We start from the raw sequence: 6420 nt of genomic DNA on the forward strand, positions 1-6420 counted from the left end.
CTGCATCGTTGTCCAGCAATATTCTGTGCATACAGAGGGCAGGGTTGATCCCTGGTATGTCTTCCAATGTCCACCCAATTGCTTTTTTATGCTTTTTTCAAAACTTGCAGCAGTTGTCTTTCCTACTCAGGCTTCAAACTTGATGAAATAATCACTGGGAATTTATTTCAATCTTCAAGATAAACATATTTCAAGTACAGAGGCAACAACTTTAACTCAGATTTTTGCTATTGCTCTGGAGTTTCTGGTGTAGATTTTTCACTATTTTTGGAGGCACCTTCTATCTCCAATTCATTCTCCTCTTCTAGGGCATGCAATTCCACTGTTTCAAGGCATTTTTCTTCACCCCAGGTGTAGAATTCAGATTGCATTCCTCCCTCTGCTATGTTCAAATTAGATTGGTCTAGAAGCTCCAAATTATTACAACAAGTTTCTGAATAGCTGAACAAATCTGAATGGTTTTCAAGGGGATGACTCATGGCTTCAAAAATGTTAAATCTGACCTGGGTGTCTCCAAACTCCATAGTTAAATGTCCTTCATGCACATTGATAATGGTTTTTGCTATCATAAAAAATGGTGTCCCCAGAATCAATGTAGGACTTTGCCTTGAATCCTCACCCTCCATTTCTAAAACATAAAAATCTGCTGGGAACATTAACTACTTTACCTTCACCAGCACATCCTCCGCAATGCCTAATGGTTTTGCAGTGCTTCTATTGGCTAGCTGGATGATAACAAATGTAGGCTTTAATTTCACCAAGTGCAGAGCCGTGTAAACAGAACTGGGCATGACATTTATGGATGTTCTCAAGTCCACTAAAGCATTTGCAATGGTAAGTTCTCCAATGGTGCATGGGATGGTAAAAAGCCATGGATCACTATGTTTAGGAGGCAGCCCCAACTTCGAAACAATAGAAATATTCTTGATTTGTGGCCGCCTCACTCCTCTTTTATAGGTGCACACCTCTTTAAGGAACTCTGCATATTTAGGCACCTGTTTGATTGTTTCCAGCAGAGGCATATTGATTTCAACTTTTTGAAAAATCTTCAATAACTCAACATCAGTTTCCAATTTCTTTTATGCAGGTGCATATTTAACAGGGAAGGGTGGTTCAACTATGATTTCTGGCTGCTGCTCATCCTCAACATTTTTTTTTCTCTGCTGAAGCATGCAACTCTTTTCCACTTCTTAATATGACTGCATTGGTATTGGCAGTCACGTTTGATTTCACCTCTGTTTGATGGGTTGGCTGCATCTTCCCAAGTTCAGATGTTCCTCTCAAATGAGGAGGAATATCCTTGGTGGTACAATTCTCCTCTGAAGGTTTAACTTCCACTGATACACTGCTCTTTTTATCATCTTTAATACATCCAACTAACTGTTCATTCTCCCAAGAATTTTGTTGAGGCCCATGCAAGTTCATTGTGCTCTAGTTCCCTTTCCAATTATTGGCTGCTGAATCACAAGTTGCATTTAGAGTGTTCTCAGACCAGTCTAACACCCTTGATGTTGTCATCTTCTCCTCTGAAGGTTCCTAGTTCAACAACATCACTTTTTCCATCAGTTGGGACATCACTTGAGTCAATTCCCTTCAGTCCTTGGATTCTGCCCCAATTTCTGGTATAGTAACAGTAGCCTTATTGTGCAAAGATCCTTGATAAGAGCATTTAGCCATATTACTCAACAGTTGTCTTACTTCAGTTGGAGATTTATTCATTAAGGACCCTCCATCAGCCATATCAACCAACATTCTCTCCCTTTGCAGCAGACCTTCATAGAAGTAAGTTAGGAGCAATGAATCTTGCAGCTGATGATTTGGGCACATGAGGCATAATTGATTAAATCTGTCCCAAAAAATAGACAAACTTTCATTCTGCCCTTGCTCAATGGTGAAAATTTGCCTCCTAAAATATGATACTATTGATGCTGGGAAAAATCTATTCAAGAATCTAAGTTGCATCTCTTGCCAGCTTCCAAAAGGCTGCTATTGGTAAATTATCCAATATTTAGCAGTATCTTGCAGGGATAAGGGAAAAGCCTTCCTCATAACCAGTTCTTTAGCAGCTCTAGAAGGTTTCAGAGAGGAACACACCAGAATAAATTCTTTGATATGTTGATGAGGGTCCTCATGCTCCCATCCATGGAAGGTGGGTATCGACCATACAAACCCAGGCTTAAGTTCAATTCCATATGCATTCTGGTCCAAGGGTAAATGGGTGCACACAAGCTGATGACCCATTTCTTGGTTGGCCAGATCTCTCTTGGACTTCTCCATATGAAAAGTCATGCTAAACAGCCCGGTTACAACACTCTCAGGTCACTAAAACTACCCCAAACAAAACTCACTAATTCCCCAAGGTTTGGTAGAACACACTCAGCCTAAACCTTCTCAGCAAAAGTGTCAATCAAGCACACATAAAAAAGAAAAATAACACCAAGACAACTTCCAGAATTAAAATTCAATGACTAAACACACAAAGAATGAATATTTACACTGTTACAGCTTAAGAAACAGATCCTACACTCACTAAAAAAATTACAAAAAGAAGAAACAGATCCTAAGCTATAAAGGAACAAATATTAACACGAAACAGAAATGCAATCAAGAAACAAACCTAAACAAGACTAACCTAACACTCTAAGACTTAACTCATCGAGTCCCTGGCAACGACGCCATTTGTTAAACTACCTTTTAGTCGCCTAAGGCAGAACAAAGAACTGGTCTCCACTAATGTAGCATAGGGAAACCAGAGTATCAATCCTAGGACTCAACTAATTAAGATTAAAGTGTATGGTTAAGGTCTTGTACTTATTTTCTACTTATTTACTATTAAACTAGGTTGAAACATTTAAAAAGAATGAAACTAAAATAAAAGAATTGAAACTAGTCTAAACTAACATTTGTTTAAAAGAATAAAGAATTTGAAATGTAATGAAAGAAAAGAAAATAACAGTATCAAAACAACAACAAAATCTACTTACTGCAACTTCCTACCATCTAAACAGAATTCAAATAAAACAATAAGGAAAGAAAATATTTGAAACAACAATGTGTGATAGAAACAAATCCTAAGTCTAAAAGAATACAATTACAGTCAACAAATTTTCCTAAACTATGCATCAAATCTGCATTAAATTGAAAAACATAAAACATAAAATGAATAATCAAATCCTACTCTAAACGAAGTAATCAAAGACAATCATGCCAATATTCTCAAATAAAACTAAAATCAAATGAATAAGCACCTAAAATAATGAGTAGAAACAAATTGATTGACTAAATCCATGAATCAGAACCAAAAGTGCCAAAATTAATGTAGAAAAGTAGTCATTTACCACTCAGGAAGACATCTCGGACAGCCATACCCACTGTGTGGTATTTAAGTTCCAAATCAGATCTAGATTAGGTAAATGTCCACTTACTATACCAAATCACAAGTTCAATTCCTAATTCATGTTTCTAACCAATACTAGATGCAAAACTCTCACTAAAATGAAATGACAGAAAGAAAACAAGAATCACGATATTTTTTCCTTCATTAGACTCATCTCCAAACTCGAGAAGACATCTTGGTATGTCATGCTCATTGTGGAGTCATGTAATTCCCTAAGGAATTTTAACTGTGGAGTAACAGAGTCTAAATCATATTTTTCAAGAAATTACAGAAGCTAAAAACATTTTTTTCCGTTGAAGTCACTCTGACTCGAGAAGACATCTCGGTATGTCATGCTCATTGTGAAGTCATGTAATTCCAAAAAGGAATTGCAATATGCAGAGTCCCGAGCTCAACTCATTTTCAAATCAAAACACACAAGAAAGACTCATACATCATCAATCATGAACATGGAACACAAAATTAATGAAAAAAAAATCAAAATCACAAAATACAAAACATAGAAACATCACAAAAGAAATTTTATTCACAAAGAAAAAAGGATTACACGAGAATATACCGAAGAAAAGGCGAGCGACGCAACAAAATCGACTATCGAAAGCACAATAAAAGCTAGAACTCGCGTTCGCTCTATGCATAAACTAGAAAATGAAACTAACAAACATGTCGTCTCCGTAAAAGTCTAACTGTTTACATGGTAGTGAATCCCTTTATATAGGGTTACAAAAACAAAGAAAAGGAAAAAATATGAAACCTTGCTCCTGACGCTTTGTGCTTCATCTGACGTGGCGGTCAGGACGAGATGCACTTCTATAAGTAAGTGGCTTGAGCACTTCTCTCTTCAGCTCTTGCTTTTCCCTAGCTTCTGGGGTAATCTTCTCTCAAATGCACATGCCCTAGCCCTAGGAGGTTCTTTGCATAAGTAATTCAACAAATGATTCTGGAGCTCGAACAATTCCAAGGACAGTAGCAGTGCAAGCAAAAAATGACGTCGTTCAACTAAATGAAGGCCTAAATACAGTGGCCCAAACCAATGCGTTCCAGCAGCGGTGCAGCACTTGCAATTTTTTAGGAGCCACTTAAACATTCCAAGAGGCCAAGACCCAACTTGTGCAGCCCGTTTGACGAACGACCCAAATTCATCAATGCATACTAGCGGCCCAAGAGCATCTCAACACAACACATCATTAATCTTCCAACCTTGAAATAGCAGCTCCATTTTAGCGGAGCATCTCAATCAGCACTGAAACCCATGTGCAGAACATTCTTAATTAGCCTTAAATACCTCACGGCCCAATTGCTTGCATTTAATCTGTCAGCCCAGTCTTCCAATTATTTGCATCACACCAACCACAAGTCTATCTAAAAAAATTGAATTCAAAGAAGGGTTAAAAAGAAATTAAAGGAAAGTAACCTGCTCTAAAAAAAATTATTTTTATTAAAGAAAAAGATTAATTTCCTAATTATTTACAAATGTACTAAAAATACACTAAAAATCTATTTTTAGCTAAAATTATACAAAACTAAAGAATTTAAAGAAAAACCTAAATGTATCCTAATTCTAAACAATTAAAGACTAAAACAAAATAACCTAGACTCCTAAACACTGAAAAAATATGCAAAATTGGAGAGTTATCAGAGACAAACCGTTTATCATGGCATATCAAGCAAGTCAAGTTTTTTATGTCAAAGATCCTACGTCTAACCATTGGTATGTTGCTCTTCAAGGAAAAAGACAAATTGAAGATTGATGAGTGGTTATTTCTTGACCTATATTTAGTTTATTGCACTTAAATAAACCAGGAAATTGTGTTTAATTGTCTGTTATTTCCCCGTTTTCCGAGTTCTGCTTAATTTGGTCGGAAATTCGTCATTGTGCTAATTTGGGTTTTCTGAGCTGATTAAGTGCATTTTGGTTGCAGGGAAATTTTGGGAAACATCATTTAGAGAATTAGGGAAGGTGGCGTGATCATTCAAGACTCAACATTTAGTCATTTCCTTTTTAATTAAATTGTAATTTCGTTTTCTAGAAGCCCTTAATTAGAATTAGGTGTTTTGGACCCCTTTAGGGGCATTTTTGTAAAAACCAAATGTGGGGGCCATGTGGCATCTCTTTAGGGCTGACTTGTAGTGTGTGGACCCTACCAAATTGTAATTCTTGGTCATATAGGGTGTGAATACCGAGCCACACACTTAGAAACCCATATCCTACGTTTTTGGTTTCATTCTCCTAGGGTTTCTCTTGTTTTGGACATGCTCTCATGCGTGCTTGCTTGGTGCACGGTTTTGGACCATTTTCAATGAATATTATGAAGATTTTCTTCTTCCCTTGACTCTCTCTTGGTTGTCTTAACTCATTGGTGGTGAAAATCCATTCATTCCTCCTTCCATTTGCTTGTTTTTTATGTTTGAAGCTTGAGCTTGTAAGCTTGTCTTTGCCTTTCCATGGTGGTTCTTGGTTTTGAGTGACTTTATATTTCGTTTTCCTCTCCTTTTCTTCTGTTCCTCACATTTTTCTTTGCATTTTATTTGGTTGGATGATAAAAATGGAGTTCTATATGAGTTTTGGGTTGAATAGACTTGATGTGTGGGTGTTGTGGTTTGGACTCTTTCTCCTTGATTTTCGGTTTTGATGTTTGAAACAAGGATGGGACTAGATTTTGGTGTTGTTATTGTGGCTGGACAGAGCTGGAATTGATTTCTTGGTTATCATTTTCGTTTTTGCAAGGGAAATTGAAGAAATGGAAGATTTGGTTAGGTTGAAGTAGCATATGTTTAGGTTTATTGTTCATGACTTGTTTTGAATTGGATTCCTTGAGTTTTATGGTGTATGTTTCAGTAAAATGGAGGAAGAAAACATGAATGGTGTGTTGGTAGGGAAAGAAAAACGAAAATGGAGATAGGAAGGAGGAGAGAAGGTGCATTAAGTTTTTACCCGATTTGGACAAGCACAAAAGATGCTCACTTTCACTCTAGGAATGTTTCCACTTTTGAATTTTTTCTTTTCCTTGCTTGTTCCAGCC

Source organism: Vigna radiata, chromosome 10, assembly GCF_000741045.1.
Source record: "Vigna radiata var. radiata cultivar VC1973A chromosome 10, Vradiata_ver6, whole genome shotgun sequence".
In the NCBI taxonomy this organism is placed as follows: Eukaryota; Viridiplantae; Streptophyta; class Magnoliopsida; order Fabales; family Fabaceae; genus Vigna; species Vigna radiata.